The following is an 18,354-nucleotide window of genomic DNA, read 5'->3' on the forward strand; positions in this document are numbered from 1 at the left end:
ATCAGACTGAGCCAGGAGCAGGAAGAGCATAACGTGTACCATTTCCTAGGAATGGAAGAGGCCCACAATGAGGCGAAAGAGAAGACATGAACAGGGGTCCTTATGAGAATGAAAGTCTAGCGTGGAAGACACTCGGAGACAACACGCAGGAAGCTGCTTGGAGGGTGCTGGAAAGATTGCTGTTCCCAGAGCAAGCAAAGGAGATGGCAGGAGCCTGGCCACCAGGCTCTGCTTCTCAGTTCCCTCTGCTACCAAACGCAGTTGAGTACAAGGCCTCATGGACGCAGAATGATACACAAAGTATGCCTTCAACAGCACAGAGGGCATGGGCACCACAATTTCAAGATAAAGGTGACATCTAAGGAAATGATCCTGTGAGATTAGCCCTACATGAATATGTGCAATTATGAACTCACTTCCTTGGCTCTGCCTTTTGTGTGTTAATTTGCATTGACCCTCTCAGAATAACCCCTAGCGGTGGATGGGGACTTATTAGATCCATCCTCCCTCTACTTAGCCTTCCCTGTGCACACTGCTATACCCAGCCTCCTTTGTTGGACAGCACTTCTTCCAGCCCTGTATTCAGGGTGAGTGATCCTGGGCTCATTTTTCTGTGGATCCGAGTCTACTATGAAACGGCTCCAGTGAACACATGAACTGAATGGTTGGGGCTGGAGGCTCTCGATTCAAATGATACTTCCCTTCCCACCAAATATAAGAGTTGGTACACAGCTGAACTGCATGTATCCTTCGCTGCCACCTGTAACCTGATGATAATAGTACTATCCCCTGTCACTGCTATGAGATAAGAAGGCACAGGCCTCATGTTTGGTGCCTGGCAGATAACTAAATACTCAGGACGTGTTCGGTGTTATTTAACAAGCCAATGATAGATGTCAGTTCCATGTCACCCCTTCTGAGCAGCCCCGACTTTATCAGCAGCTGTAGCGTAAACTGGAATATAATCATTGTGTGACTTCTAAATCCCATAGCAAGAGGCTGTGAGCGATGCCTTGAAACACAGCAGTGTTCCTTGGCTATGCCAATAGTTGGTTCATCATACTTATCCACTCTTGCCCAGCCCCCCCCCTCCACCGACCCCTGTTTCATTCCACGACAGCAGAAGAGGCAGAGGCCTGGACCAGACAAGAAGGGGAATATTGGGAGCGATGCTATTTACTCTGGGGCCTTGTCAAACGATCTGCTCTTTATCCAGAACTGGGTAAACAGCAATACTTCTGCAGAGACAAGTAAACACGTTCGTGTGCAATGATTTCACAAACAACTATTTAATAGTCCATTACCAGCTTTTCCAGACAAACGATCACCGAACCTTCTTTTCTGTGCAGAGGGCAGCCATTGCTTTGTTTATGGCATGGGACAGTCAGGGAGCCAGGGTAGTTGACACTAAAATTACTTGTCCCTCTTGAAGCTTTCCAGGTAAGCTGTGCAGACCCAAGGACAATGGCTTGAGGCTGATTCCTCTGTCACCCCTGAAAAGCCCGGGGAATTTTAATTGAAATTACTTTCAGCATTGGCACTCTGCCTTGTTTGCAATTTGTATTATGAAGGACAGAGCTAAACAGGAGGGGTGACTTTTTAAAAATACAGATATTGACAACCACCCACCACCACCACCTGAGAAATAAACACAAGAGTTCCTTCTTCTGCTCCTTTCTTTTCTTGTCACTCCACGGAAAGACAGTAAACATCTTCAGGACACTCAAATACTGGCTAAAACAGGACAGCTCTGTGGTGGGAGAAGGTCCCCAAAGCAGAAAGCTGTTCTCAGAACTGAAAACTGAAAAGGAGCAGAGCAAACAGGAAAGTCCCTGGGTTTGCATTCTCCATCTCAAAGTGACATTAAAGCCTCCCTGGCTCCTAAAACTCCATGAACTCTAACCAAAAAAAGTCCAGACTCCTGCATTATTTTCCCTCCTCATTTCTGTTTTAATTCGTCTGCTCTGGGTGTGGTGATGAAGGTGGATGTTCATACGTATGCATGCGCACATGGAAGACAGGTCAACTTTGGGGGTGGGGTCATTCTTCGAGTTATGCACCTTGATTGTTGACCTCATCAGCCTGAAGCTCACGCAAGCCTCAGGAATCTCTCTGCCCCTGCCCGCCTGCCCCCAACACTGAGATTATAACCACTCCCAGTTTCTACAGGGGTGCCAGAGCTTTGACCCTCAGGCTTGCACAGCACGTGGTACACAGAGCTATCCTCCCAGCCTCCAAATAATATTTTTTATTGATTTTTATTGAGCTCTACATTTTTCTCTGCTCCCCTCCCTGTCTCTCCCCTCCCCTTCAACCCTCCCCCAAGGTCCCCACGCTCCAAATTCACTCAGGAGATCTTGCCTTTTTCTACTTCCCATGTAGATTAGATCTATGTAAGCCTCTCTTAGGGTCCTCATTGTTGTCTAAGTTCTCTGGGATTGTGATTTGTGGGCTGGTTTTTTTTTTTTTTTTTTTTGCTTTATGTTTAAAAACCACCTATGAGTGAGTACGTGAGTACATGTGATAATTGTCTTTCTGTGTCTGGGTTACCTCACTCAAAATAATGTTTTCTAACTCCATCAATTTTCCTGCAAAATTCAAGATGTCATTCAATAATATTTTTAAAAACTAACGTCCGATAACCTGCCTTAAATACCTCTTCTGCAGGGCACCCACACTTGCCTCTTTTCCTGTGAGATTTTTTTAATGATAGAATCCAGAAAAGCTGGCCTTGAGACTTGGGAGCAGTTTTCCCTGGGTGACTCCGCATCAAGCAACATGGATTATGTCTAAAGAGCAGCCTTGTGAGAAAGGGGTTTTTTAGCTACTCAGAGGCACAGTAAAATGTTAGAGAGAAAAAAAATCAAATCATCCTACTGAAAGGGGCAATTTCTATAAACCTCTTAGTTCTTAAGGCCAGATCCATGCTGGAGATAATGTTCCCCGTGAATAATTATTCCCCTGCGATGGGCTTCTATGATTATCTATCCCATTAGGAGCCAAGGTCTTGGAAATCCAAAGACAAGCAGTGCTTAGACAGCTATAAACAGTGGTTAGTGCGGAACTATGATGTGGTATCAGCGCTGTGAAACCTGCTGCAGAAAGGATCCCTGAGGATCCATAGGCCCGAAACCCTAAGCCAGCCTTTCCTTACATGGCCGTCTCTCCCCTGCTTCTCCCTCCTCTGCTTCTTCCTGCTTTGGGATCCCATTCTCAGACTTATTCTATTTCCCTTTTTCTCTCTGCCTTTATTGATGCTTTGACATGGGGCCTCACTCTGTAACTCACGCTGGCCTAGGACTCACTACACAACCCAGGTTGGCCTCGGACTTTCAGTGATTCCCCTGCCACAAGGGCTGGACTCAGAGGTACCAGCTTCCACACGAGGTTTAAGTTCTCTTTTCAACAACTCTGTCTCAGTTTTGTGTGGGAGTCTACTGTAAGTACATTCTGGTTCCCTGTTGTTATTTACTTAATCAAAATTAGCTCTTATATAACATTCCTTCCATGCCCAAGGAAATAAAGCTATTTTCTTATGTATTCTATCCCAGTTTATTTGAACACCATTAGTCACTGATAGAGAAAAGCAGAATTAAATTCATGCTCCTTTCAAAATCAACAAAAATACCAAAGTTTCAAGATCCTCTGCAAATCAGGTTCTGTTTCTTTCATTTGCCTTTTATTTGATTTTTCTTTTAAACATGTGTTCATCATAAATGTATGGCATTCTTAATAACTGCCAGAATCTTTAAGTATGTAAACAGTAGGTTGGTGAAAAGGTTACAAAGAAAAGAGAAAGGCTTCCTTTTCCTCTTAAATTTTTTTCTGGTGGTTGTTTGGTAGGAAAATCAGGACAGAGCAAACCTAAAGGCATGTATACACAAACATGCGCGCTCACACACAGGTGTGGGGAGGGACAAGCTTCATCCCAAGCCTTCACCCTGACCTCTGTCTTTGTGTTGATTTCACAAGAGACTTGGACTCCTTCTGGGCCCACTGAAAGGAGAAATTATAGAAGGCAGATGGCACTTAGAGGCCAGATTCTTTCCTTCCTAAACCAGAGCACACTGGGTAAAACGTGGGACAGTGTTACACTAACAAGCTCCCCGCTCCTGTGTACCGCAGACACCACAGGTCTCATGGACTGAGCTTCATAAAGGCAGCCTGCTTGGCTCAGCAAGGCCAGGGTGGATTCTCACCCATGAAGTAACACAGAAGCAGGTAGGTCCCACTGTGAAGAAAAGGCTCCTGCGCAACCCCACCTTCACGCCGTTACTTCATTCTGGGCCTTGAAAATTCCAGCTGACTTTCAAATATCCACATTGCCTCCCACCTGCTTAAGAGGAGGGAGCCTCGGGTCTCTTTGCTTAGAACCCTGTTTCTTCCTCTTTCACAACACTCATTCCAGTGATTACCTTGATTTTCTGTCACCCTGATAACTTCATCTATGAACTCCCTGAGGGCAGAGCAAGCACCCTGATCACCTCTGCAACCTCCAAGGCCCCCTGTACAGTGTACTACATAGAAAGACTTCATCTCTGTGGATTGCACGTTTGGTTAAGTCCACCAACAGAGTTTGGAATGCTGGGTTTATGATAGTGATCCTCCTGCAAATGTTACAACAGCAGCAGCAACAGCATCACACAGAGATGAAATCCGGATGGATAAGGCAGAACAGGAGGAGCAGCTGATTCGAAAAGAACTTCCAAGAGATGCGAATGCAAGGGTAGGCAGACCCAGTAGGCTGGTTTGGGTTTATTAAGTTGCTCGATGAAGTAGAAAATATATACTGGTCAAGCCCAGTTAGACAATGGTTGGTTTTCTGAGGAGAGAGACAGTGAGGGAATGTGTCTTCTGTGTCCTCGAACATCCATCTGCTCTGTCCCCGACATTGCGCCTGATTGACGGGTCATCTCAAAGGTGAATCACCTCAGCAGCAGACACCCTTCACGCAGACTTCGAATCCTTCTGAACTCATGCTTTCAGTCAGCTTAAGGTGACAGGTGTGGAAGGGAACATCCACCTTTCCCCTTCAGCTGAAGTCTGAGAATCCCCTTAACTCAGCAGGCTGTGAGCAGTAAACAGAACGCTCCGTCGGAGGCATCATCATTTATATTGCGGTGCTTGTTTAGATCCCTTGGACTTTCCCAATTTTCATCATCAGAGTTATGTAATTTGGCCTGAATTTTAAATCCCAAATTTAGAAGAAACTATTATTGGTCTTAGCTGAAATGCTTCTTTCTACTATTTTTACACTTGCGTTACTTTTATAGCAGAGAAAATCAAAAACAGTTTTATAGGTCAGCAAATAAGCGGTTATACTCAGAAGCTGATCAGTTTGAAATCAAGAGGAAATTCAGTCCACTTTGATGCTGTGGTATAGTTAACTGACCTATTCTGATTGCCAGATATCCAAAACAGACTTACCTAAGTTTGATACAATTCTCTAGCACAATGTAACATGAGATTTTATCTGCCTTGATTTAGTGAGTTCTCAGAAACATTCTTACAAAGATCTACATCACTATGGCTCATTCTACAGTATTGCCAAGGCAGAAGCTGTGAGGTTCAAGCCCTTCTGTGAGAACAGAAGACACAGAGACACCCAGGTGTTGTTTGACAGCCCAAGGATGGAGTAGACAGAAGAGACCAACCTTGGACCGTAGGTGAAGCATACATGAGCCTGCCTCCTACCCTCATCAATGCCTGGTGTTTCATTCGCTCTTCTCATTTTCTAGTCTATCCTATTCCTTTATCCCCCACTATCTTCCAAGTCCCTCTAGCCTGGTTTACACTGTAACTATACACCTTTGATACACTGTAACTACACACCTGAGAGGTGGTAAGACAATAGTTAACAGGAAATGAAGATGAGCCCACCACCCCAGGAATATTTGCATGATGGCTAAAGTTGCTTAAACATCTGCCTCCCAGCCCCAGATAACAAAGGCGAATGCCAACCTCAACATTGTACAAAAATGGTACCAACCCTGGTGTTGAAGTTCAGCTCCCTAGAAGTCCTACACAAACCATCAGACAAGCTCACTCTATCTAGCAGTGCCTGACATATCACGCCTTCCCTCTGCCTTAGAAAACCTCCCCGCGTCTGCACATCCCATGGCACATGGGCAGGAAGGCTGGTCCACAGACACAGCTCCTCCACGTTAGCAGCCCTGGTCTCTGCTTTGCACTCACACTAAACCCTTCCGCTCTCAGGCCAGAATTAGTCACTCCTTTCCCTTCTCACCCTAGCGTGGCTGTGACCCCCTCCCTAGACTTATCACTCTTCCATTTTCAAAATCTGGCAAACTGCCCAGTTGTCCGACTGAACAAAATAAATGAGGGATGACTAGGGTACCATCATTTCTTAGGGAATGGAATTAAAGAAAAAAAATACTGGGTATACTAAGTCGAAATGTTGTCAAATCCCACCAGAAAACACAGGACTCAATACTTATAGACCCTACAGTGCTACAGAATTTCTGGAATTTTTTTTCTTAAAAAAAAAAAAACCCTCAAACTAGCCTATTAACTTTTCATTTGTTTCTCTCTCACGAAAGCAGAGCACAAAACAATCCCATTATTTAGGCTCCCCAACTGTCTAAGTCCCAGATAAATAAGCTTACTGCATTTGTGTGTGCTTTTATACACTTTAATCAATATATTTCCCAGTTTGAACAAGACAATAAATTAATTCCTGTCCTTTTAAAGCCAGCTTCCATTTACTCCAAGTTGTCACCGTACAACATATAAGCAGCATTGGAAAGTGTGTGTGGAGGGGTCCAGGGGACTCTTTGGTCTAGAAGTTAACCTATCTGCAAATTTCCATCCTGACCCTGCCTCTAGTTGTATCTGTGGCCTTGGGAAAATTGTATAACATTTATGGGACTCAGTTTCCTCATCTATAAAACATAGGCGATAGGCTAGGTGATTTTTTTTAAGAAGCCTCTCGGTTTTAAAATTCTATTATTATATAAATCTTTAATTCTGACATAGAGCAGGTAGAACCTGGACGGCACTGGAGCTAACGACACGGCCCTGTCACACAGGGTAGATAACCTCCATCACATGCCATCCGATCTAAAATTCACAGTCAAGTTGAATTTGCACGCACTGTCTCTGAACGTCCGAGAATAATAAAGTGAGTATTTGGAAGGAGCAGGAGGCAGGGGAAGGGAACCTGTGGGCTCTGTGACACAATACACAGCCGGGATGTATTTCCCATCGCTGGTGTATTTTAAACCTGTGACTATGAAGAGAGCACAGCGAACAGCTTGAAGTTCTTTGGAACAAACAATCTCTCTCCTAAGGTCACTCCTGAAGGAGCTGCAAATAATAGCATTTGGCATATGCAGATAGAGGGCTTTGTGGGCTGGAGCACGGAGTGGAAGTCTTCACATGTTCCATAAAAAAGATTATCTAGGATTCAGGTGGAGAAAAAAAAAAAAGTCAGGTACATTTTTGACGGTGGCAGCGAACCCAAACAAGAGTAAGAAAACAATCAATATGAATGTCCTCATTAAAATCCCCAAGCCACTGTGAGTTTGATGTTCAGGGGAAGTCTGCACGGGAATAATGGATTTGGTGGCCTGAAGGAACATTAGAGATTTTAATAAAAGGAACTTGAAATTGCCAGCATTGGCTCTGGTTCCAAGGAAGCCCTGGCGGCCTGTCCCTAACAACACAGGATGAACCGTTCTCCTTGCCCCTCCACTTCTTGCCATTCGGTTTTAAAATGCCATTTTAAACATGGCCCGATCATTTCCGTTCAAAAAAATAAAAATTGCTAGGAAAGATTGCCTTAAAATTCCTGATCAATGTTTTCAGTTCACCCAGATATTAAACCAAATTTCCCAATGCCTGAAAAGCTAATTATGCATTCAATTAGAGTTTCTTAATAAAGATTAAAACTCTGAAGTCTATTACAAGCCTATATTTAATTCAACTGCCATTTTATCCATGCCACGGATGTGTAAGTGGTAACAATGAATATAAATTATAATACATGCCGCAGAAAGAATGCTATTTGTCCAAGTACCTTACTATAAAGAATTAAATTTTGCTATCAGCTCCATGATCTAGTTAAAATTGGTATTCTTTATTTGGTCTTTCAATGTAGTCCAATTTCCTACTTTGAAAAACAAATTCTAGGGAATAAAGAAAAGAGATTAATTTATCATTAAGACTCTGCTTAATTGAAGTCAATTCCGAACAAACTTGAATTCAATTTCTGCTCATTAAACTGAATGTGCTCTGCGTTCCTCTCTGCATTGCTTTGAGCAAGCAGCTGAGAACAAGGGACTAACATCAAAATTATTAAATTGAGGAGATTTTATTTGGTCTTCACATGCCAGAGCCGCTTTGATGAGGAACTGTTTTGGCACCGAAAGGAGCGACGAGCAGCTGGAGGAAAAATCAAATGAAACTAAGCCTTGGAAAATTGAAGAAAACGCAAGCTTAATAATATTTAATAATTAAATTTCCACAAACAATAGCGGCAAATGAAGTAATCGGCAAAGTCTGTGAACTCATTTGCATAATTGATGCCGGTCCCCTGTAAATGAATAATGAAGATAATAAAAGATGTTGCTAAAAATGGGCACAATAACAGCAAATTTCATCAAGCCGCGCTCTCTGATTAATCTGCTCTCGCAAATCAGCAGCGAGAGGGGAGCGCGTGATTAACCGCGCCGAGGCCGGCAGCCGGCGGCGGCGCTGCCCTTTCTCTGCGGGTCTCTGGGCGCGGCCCGCCAGCTCCCCGCTCCTCTCGCCGCAGCTGCCGCTGGGGCTGCCGCGGGCGCAGCTCCTCGGCGCCTCCGCCCTGCCCGCCCGCCCGTCCGCCCACCGGCCGGCTGCCGCTTAACCACTTCGCTGCTGCTCTGCAGCCCCCGATTCCCCTCGGGGCTTTTCCGAACCCCATCCCACACCAGCAGGGCGGCTGCACTGGGTGGTGGTGGGGGATCAAATGCACCTGCTGGAGCGGCCCTTCGTGTCTGCTTAGGGTTCAGATACTGGATAAATAGGGCATTTGTTTTCAGGAAAGAAAGGGAGAGGTGGCTAGGAGGCCCAAGAGGCAAACCGCTCTGGGAGGGGAGGAATGGAGCTTCTGAAACCGTCCTTTCTCTACATCACAGCAAAAAAAAAAAAAAAAAAAAAAAAAAAAAAAAAAAAAAAAAAAAAAAAAAGAATGGGCCTTGGAAAGATGAGGTTATTAAACACTTTTAATAGCCCATTTAGGAAAGACTTGGAGGCGAAATTAGCTTCCCACCCCACTAATCCCCTTATCCGTAAAGCCACCCACAAAGGTAAGCTGGACAGATCAGAAATTTTGTGGGCTCTTTTTCTCCCTTTATTCAAAATAACATTTTGCAGGTTGGGAAGAGCATATGTTTCTGCCAAGCCCAAATACATTTTGTGTGGGAGTCTATGAAAGTAACTTTTGTGAGAGCCAAGACTTTGAAACAATCGTGCCCCTCCTCCTCCAGTGGAGCCCTTGCAGTTTCCCAGCTAGCTAGGAGAAAGTTGTCTTGGGAAAATAAAACTGTTGATAAACCATGGTTCCAGAATGGTACTTTCTTTACAACCCCGAGCTTGCAATCGATCATCGCCGGGGCCTAACAGAACTGACTCGGCTTTCATATGTTTATAGTGGGCAGTGTTTTATGCCTCGGATGCACCACATCAACCATGCAAAACAGTGTGTTCTTTCTGTTCGCTTCCTGTATCTACACCGCAGTGATTTTGTTTAAAAGAAAGGTCACGATTATTTTCCATTATGATGGAATGGAAACATTCTAGACATCTGAGAAACAGATCTTTAAAACTCAGTACTGAGTTGGGAAACTCAGCGAAGAGTTCACGTCAAAGTGCAATTGAATCTATTTAACCAGACCAGCTTTAACCAATCCAATAAACCACCGGCTTGCTCCTGGGTCAGAAGGGCCACCGTGCCTCTCTGAGCCCCAAATCCTGCGTTTTTTGTTGCCCTGCCATCAAATAAACCTGTTTCATCTTGTTGTTAAGTGACTGGCTCATTTGTTAGGGTTGACTTTTCCCTGGTGCCACAATCACACTGTAAATTTCCCTAATCCCTCTCTAGAAGTACAGAGAAATTCTAGAATCGTGAAATTCTGAGTCAGGAGGACCCTCCAAGTAAACAGAGGATTAGAAAAGTTACGTGGCGCCCTGTCTGGCTTGGGGGCTAACACCACCCTGCAAGACGCCCTGCTCGTGAACCAGAGGTCTCTCTCCATCTCCAACCTCTCGGAGACACTGAAAAGGGGGGCCAGCAACAGCATCTCAAGAAAATTAGTGTGGTAGAAGAAGGATTATGAATGATGAATGTAGGTACTAAAACCAGTTTAGAGATCGTGGGCGAGCCAGGGAAAGCACAGAAAGTCTGTCGAAAAGAATCCAAAAACCACATCAAGAAAGAGCCCCTGGGAAAAGGCCACGCCCACATGTTGATGGCGTGGTGAGCAGAAGTGTACAGAATGGCCTACAAGAGACTCTCCCTGCTCTGCTTGGGGAAGAAAACATGGTATGCATCTTCCTGGGGGTGAACTAGTGGAGGGCATGGCCACGTGAAGGTGGACCGTCCGCTGCCATACAAGCCTTGTCCCAGGAAGGGTGAGAAGGCCAGGGCCTGGCCACACCAAGGTTGCTTCAGCTACTATGGGATGCAACGTCCTATGATCGGTCAGACGTCGGACAGGCAGGACCCTAGCTGCACAGACACAGGTAGACACAATTGAAGCCTTCTGATCCTCAGGGTGGGGCACACCCATGATGCATCCCCCCCCCCCAGTTAGGTGGGATTTGGACCTGCAGCAGGGTTTGGTGACCCCTCCTATTCTGTGAAATGTAAGGCGAGCATGTGTTTTCCAGTGTTCCAGATGATGAATTTTCACGCAAGAAATGAATCTTGCTCATTGTTTCTTAGAGAGTCCCGTGGATTAGAAATGCCTGGTCACTCCAATGCAATGACAATAAATTCTCAATTGGCCAGTCTTCAAGGCCAGTTGAAGCTCATATGTTACTGTCCTTATGCCTGATCACCACAGAAATTATGGAATAGTTACGGAGGTTTTATTACCTCCCCTTAAAGTATTACTAATACTTCAATACTTTGGGGATTTCCCATTCTGTTTGTCTTGTTTTGCCTTTTTAATGAAACTGGACAGCACAGACAAGGTCTAATCTTTTGAGTGGGTGGATTTTGACCCAGTGTTTCCCAAAGACCATGTTCTGAGGCACTGTATCCTCCACCTTGCAAAGCCTGGACTCTAACTTCATTCTGTCCAGGATGTCTGGTTAGTTGGCTGTGCCCACACACGTGTGTCTACTCCTTACTAAATTCAAAGACTGACAAAGGACCCAGTTCAAAGCCACCTCCTCTCACAGGGCAGTGAGCACACATCATTGGTAACCTAGGCTTATTGTCTGTTTGTTCATAAAAGGAATCTGCACACAGTGGAGGGCTGTTTCCTCACAAATAATCCACCTCTGATGGATAATGATACCTGCATTGTGGGCCGTTGCCCAGATAGTGATTATCCTCTGGTCAGAGTTACCAGTAACTCATCTGTTTCCCCACTCAATGTAACCTTTCTTACAGAGATGAGGAGTTTTATTAAAATGTTCATGAAATGAATAAGAAATTAGCATACAAACTAAAAGGGGGCAACTTTTAAGTAGGATACCCATAAGCTATTTAAAGCATAATTTATGGGTACACAACATTTTTAACAATTAGTGACTGTCTCCCACTGTTTGCAAATTCTTTCTTATGATAATTTCACTGTCTCTACACTACTTATGCTAAAGCACGAATTCTTTTCTTTCTCCTCTTTCTCGGTGTGTTTAGAGTTTTCCAGGATTTTGGTACAAGTCTCTGAAAACAGTATCCCCGTATCTGCCGTCTTCTACTTATTGTGTATGCACTTCTCTCTGCTGAGAAGGCAGAGGGCAGCAGAATGGAAAGCCTGAAAGCCTAAATTCTTTGTCCCTACTATTTTCTTCTCACCATATTCAATTCAATCCCCATGGATCGAGCATCCGCAATGTGATGGACATTGAGTCTGGTAGATAGACTTTGCCCTGCTAGGGCTTACATCTACCTGCGTCTCCCACCTGAGCACAGAAATTTCTTGTGTAACATATTAAATACTGTTAGTGCTTAGCCTCAAAAGTCTGGATATTTTCATAATGAAAAAGAGGTGAACATTTTTATGATGTTTTTTTCTAACCTCGTGGACCTGCATTATAATTCCACCAGTCCAGAAAAGTGACTCATTTATGATACCAGGCTAATGGCAACCATGGGTTTAAACCTAGATTGTGCCATACAAGGCACTCCCACAGATCTTGTCTTAAAAGCATCCTTGGCACACCTTGGTTGGTGATAATGCCATCTATATCAGTGTGAGGGGACAAAGATGTGAGTCCCATTCCACCTTGACTCAGAGGTCAGAGAGTTTGAGCTTATTTCCACTCTTTCAGAGTTGATGACAACTGGTGTGACCACAAACAATACATCCTGGCCTCGGGTGTGGTCACTTGGTGTTTTAGACATTAAGATGGGCCATAGGGGCCATCTGCTCCACCTTGAGCAAAGGTCAGAAAATTCAAGCCTATTCCTGCTCCTTTATTTTAAAACAGAAGGTTTGACCCAGGGAGTGGCTGCCTACAGGATACTTGGTCTAAGGTGTATTCACTGCATGTCCTGCCCAAAACATCAAAAGCTTAACTCAGGAAATAGTGACTTGATATATCAAGTATTGAAGCAAGTAACTGGTTTGGTTGTGTCATGTTAAAGCAGTCTTTTGCCTTCTTTCTCCCTTTTTGTATTGGGGTAGCGTGTAGAAAATACATGTGGGCAGATTCAGTATTCACTGAGTTGCCCTCCTGATTCTATCCTATGCCTTTTATTTCTTTCATATCTCTGTTCCTCCTACCTACATTTTCTAATTCACATGCCCCTACCCTAGAGCATAGGAACCCATTGAGGCTGGATCCCGACATATCAGTTATTATCTCTTGATAAAACGCCCAAGACTTAAGTGACTTAAGGAAGTTTATTTTAGTTTCCAGTTCCAAAAGGGCAATCCACAATGGTAAGGGAGCCTTAGAAGCAGGCAGCCAAAGTAGGAAGTGGAGAGATCACATTTTCAACATAGCATGAAGCAGAGACAGTGGACTGGAAGTGGGATGGGGGCTCTGAACTCTCAAAGTCAGCCCCCAGTAATGTACTTCCTCCAACAAGGCTCCACTTCCTATAGGCTCCGTGATGCCCCTAACAGCACCACCATCTGAGGACCAAGAGTTCAAATACATGAGCCTATAGGGCATGTTTCTCATTTGTACCACCACACCGTCTATACTGATAGTTTTTTCACATGTGCACGTGTATACTGAGCATGTAAATTTTTCATACTGGATGTCAAATAACAAATTTTATGGTGGCTTTTGAAAACATCAAGTAAATGGTGATATATTTATATGTGCCTATAAATTGTCTGGAAATTGGGAATTGATAGATGCCCTGGGAATCCCTATAGAGCCTTGAAGACATCACTGTGGCCCAAGGGGATTGACAAGCAAGCCCAGGACCAGTAGGCGCAAGAAATTATGGCCAAAGTGTATCATAGCTTCAAAGGATGCAAAGAAGAACTTAAAAATGGCTGCTAGGAAGAGCTCCAGGAATTCATATCTTCCAGGCAGTGCTCTCAAAACTGCGTATCAGGTCCTATTACTTGCACCTTTGTCAGGAAACCCAACTAAAACTTTTTGTCACTTAGAGTCAGAAATGACACACATACACACAAAATGTCAGGGACCCCATAATTCCTTCAGTGACTCATGTTCCTCTTCTGTCCTTTTCTGTCATCCTCAATATGGGGATTTTTACCCTGTGCTCACAAGATGGCTGCTTCACCTACATGTGTTTTATTTCTGTATTCTTAGCAGAAGAAGCAGAGGTATGAGTGTTATGTGTATGTGTTATCAGTTTGCCCCTTTTCATAGAAAAATATTGCTTTGTGTGGGGCTTGCAGCAGAATGGCTTTGCATACAAATCATGGGTAAAATTCTCTCCTATGACCCTGGCCAGTGAAGAATCTGGGAGGTGAGGACCTTGAACTGGGTGTATATTTGTCCTAGATGACTCCATGTTTTCCTAATGAGATAATGAGGGCTGATAAACCAGTAACAACTGGTTCCAAATCAGTCGAGTGTTCCTGTCACACAAACTAAGGAGGAGAAATTGCCTCACCTAGCATTCAGCTTAGCATTGTTGCAAAATTTGAAATGCCAAAGGATCTTCCCTCCTCCGTGTCTCAGCATACTTTCCTTGGGTAAAGAGATATCACGTGGCCTGAACACGTCAACAGCTTGTCAGGAGACTCAATAGTACAGTAACTAAATGCATGCCTATGTTTTATATGAAGCTTAGATGAGTATTTTTGTTTGCAAGATTATCAGCAATTTCCCCGTGTTTCTCTAGATGAACAGGTTGTTCTAGTATTCCCTTAGTAAAATGAGATTGGTTTTTGAAGGATCACTTGCTTGCTGACTTATGGTGTGATCAGAGCACCCAAGCACACCCAAGCCTCCTTCAGAATCTTTCTCTCATATGATGATGTTACATGTCTAAAGATGTTTGCATCCATCCTTGATGTGAGGGTGGATAGGCTGGTTTGCATGAAGGAGCAGAGTTAATGTGACGGTCTGTGTGAATTGTCCACTTGCCAGGATCTAGAATCAACTGGAAGACAGACTTCTGGGCATACCTATGAGGGGCTCATCTGTTGGTTAGACAGTTGACATGAGAGGACCCAGCTTGAGTGTGGGTGCACCGGAAAGAGGATCCTAGACCACACAAAGTAGAGAGGGCACGCTGAGAACCACCATGCAGGTGTGGATTGCTCTCTACTCTTTGCTGCAGATTAGATGTGACCAGCTATTGCAAGTTCCTGCCACCTTGACAGTCCTTCCATGACAGATAATATCTTGATCTGTGAGCTAAAATACATACTTTCTCTATCAAGCTGCTTCTGCTGGGGTATTTTTTTTTTTATCACAGCAACAGGAAAAGAAAAAAAAAACAAGTAAACAGTGCTTTAAACTATGAGGTAGGTATGAACCAGGCTAATCCCAGGCTTCTGCTGTGCCCAACAAGAGAAGAACGAGGTATAAAACCATTATTACTGCTATATATCTGTCTCATTAAAAATCATTTATTGTAAGGCCAGAGAAATAGCTTAGAGCTTAAGGGCATTGAGTTCAGAGGACCTAAGGTCAGTTCCCAGCATTCAAAGAGCCTATAACTTGTAACTCCAGATTTAAGGGATGTGATGCCCTCTGCTGGCCCCCACAGGCACTGAACAACATAGTACATACACTTTGGCACACATGCACACATTCAATAAATAAATAAAATTATTTTTTAAGCATTGTACTTAAAATTAATGTATCAAGTTCCATACTTCTATCAATTGTCGAAAGAGGTTTTACTCCAGCTGACTTTTGGTTTTAATCATTCTTTATCTACTGTAAAGCCATTCATTCATCTCAACCAGAGCAGAAGAGAAAGACAAAACCTCAAACCAGGCACCTTAATTGTTATTAGCTACAGTTAAGGGTTTGCTGAGGGAGGAAACTGGAGCTATTTGTAAAATGAGGTGTGTGCTAGTCTCTGGGTTTCAATTATCCATGCTATTTCTAGTCCCTATAGCCATGGATAATTGAGACTTGGATGATCTCAAACTATCATCTTTGAACACAATTTGGTTAGTATCCATCAGAAATCATCATTAGCATCAGAAATCATTCAGCTCCACTTCTGTACAAGGCATTGGACTAGCGGTAGCAGTGAGGGCATTTGGGAACAGAGGAACCACTGCAGCCACCTTCCAGACGCACATCTTAGAAAACCCGAGTAAGGAGTACATGCGTGTACAACCTCCAATGTGATGGGAGGAGAGACTACATGCATTTTCTTCCTCAATAATTAGATCCGATTCTTAGGAGTCTGGCTGAAGGCATCAGCAGACGTATATCATCGCATCCAGTTATCCCAAAAGGGAAGCTTGAATGTTCAATTTACACAAATGGGTTGACTTAGGCTTTGCAAATGAAGGACTTTAAAAAAAAAAACATCGCACACTATGCTCCACATTACGTCCAGCTCTCAGACTCTCTTTGATTGGAGTGCAAAGACTCAGCTCTGCCAATTACTATGTGACCTTAGGCAAGTCACTCACTTAACCTTTCTGAGCTTCCCTTCCTTTATCTTGAAAGTGGGGACAAAATCTACTCCACAAAGCTGTTGTGGAGAAGGAAAAAGGGATCCTGTTGGAGAAAAAAAAAACATTTTATAAAATGTAACGTTTTACACTTCTAAAAGGAATTATTAATTCATTCAAAGGAGATATTAAAGAATCAATTGATGAGCATTGAGCATCGAAGTGCCCTTGAAGACAATAATCTAATTGAAGTATCGCACAGCCCCTAACACCAATCAACGTGGCTAGGTAACTGGGAAAATCACTGGTTTTGAAAAGAAAGCTAAGGTCATAAAAGGTACTCACCTGCTTCAGAAATCTTGCTCAGGGTGGTCCTGCTTCAGAAGTACTTACAAGCCATTTTCCAGGATTGCTAAATTAAACTACCCTCAGTCCTTAGAGAGAGCACACAGTCAAACAGACATGGCCACCACCCCCTTAGTGAATACAAGGTACTACCGATGTGTGTACTTTCCCTTCTAAAAGGTGGTACACTACAATTAAAGAGACAGATATGAAATGAATATAATTGTTGCAAATTGCCACCACCCAAATCTACTGTTGTGCCTGTATTTGTAACCTAAGTTTTAACTTTGCCCCACTCAAAAGACCTAACAATGGAAATCTTGGGTAATTCTCACCTAATCCATAGCTGTATTAAACCATCTTTCTTCCCATGATCTCCAGTGGCTGATTATTAACATTAACAGACAGGGTCTCTCTCTGGTATCCAGCCAGTCTTTGTATCAAATGTATACAACTTTCACATAACTTGATGGAAGGTTTTGGCTCAACTCTGGTAATCTTGGGTGGTTGGCTCATACTAAATAAAATCAGCACCGTAATACTGTGCAGCAATTTTTTTTAATGCATGCTTCCAAATATTTGTGGGAAGTTTCCAAGACGGGTTCTGAGCAGAGGGTCTCCGAGAGGAAAAGGTATCATCAGTGTCTCTCCTGGGCTAATTGAGCCAAGTGGATTCCACAACTCTCCCAATCAGTGTATTAAACAGATGTGATCTCCGTCCACCTAGTAAGTTGTGTTAGACCTTTCAACACTTGCAGTCTTTTTATCGCTCAGCTGCCAAGTTCCCTGGGGTAATCACAGACAGCTTGTCAATTTAATTGCAAAGAAGCAGGCTTTCTTGTGACCATTCCAATTTTAGCTGCTACTTTAAATTGTACATGAGCGTTCTTCCATGCTGTCTGCCCTTTAAAGAGCGTGGACCTCGGCAGGCCTCTTACTGGTGATGGGAAAAGCAAGGCTGAAACCGGGTTTGCTGATGGAGCCTCACGCGTGGCTTTAAGTTGCTGCTTCAGCACAGGAAGCCTTTCCTTTAGCCCTGTATGTTGTCATTCCACGCCGGTGCTAAATGGTGTTTTTCCTTTCAAATGTTCCACTTTCATGCACATCTCCCTCCTTTCTGGGTAATAGAGGATTCATGGGCCATCTGGATGCTGAAACATCTGGACACTGAGTTTCTGGGGAGGAGAGTCGAAGGGAAGAGACAATCAATGGCAGGGGTGTCTCCAGAGAGACTTAAATCAGGGATGGTATTTCGGGTGTGTTGCTTTGGGAAAGTTGACACAAAAAGTAAAAGAAAATTAAAATCCCACAAACCCAGTGTTCCAGAAACACAGAGAGTAGAAAAAAGAAAATAGAATTTTTAGATATTAATCAAGGTCAGTCTCTGCTGTGTACCAATCCTAGGCCCTTTGTGTTCTTCACTGTTGTGAATTTAGGGTTTGCCGTATTTGGATGCACTCTTAGAGCTAATTGCTAGGCTTAAATGACTTGAGCACAACACGGTTCACCTTAACTGTGTCATTCAGTTTAACACTTTTATTTTCAAACACGGGCTTAGCTGCACAGACCTGTCATTCTAACTCCTTAGGGGACTGAGGCAGAAAGATCACAAGTTCAAAACCACCCTGGGCTTATAAAATGACTTCAAGATAAGCGAAAGCAACTTAGCAAGCTATCGACTCAAAATAAAAAGTGGGGAAAAGATAAATGAAAAAGGAGTTGGAGACGCAGTGCAATGCCTAGCAGATATGCGGCCCCCGGGTTC

Source organism: Microtus pennsylvanicus, chromosome 7 (assembly GCF_037038515.1).
Source record: "Microtus pennsylvanicus isolate mMicPen1 chromosome 7, mMicPen1.hap1, whole genome shotgun sequence".
NCBI classification, from domain to species: domain Eukaryota; kingdom Metazoa; phylum Chordata; class Mammalia; order Rodentia; family Cricetidae; genus Microtus; species Microtus pennsylvanicus.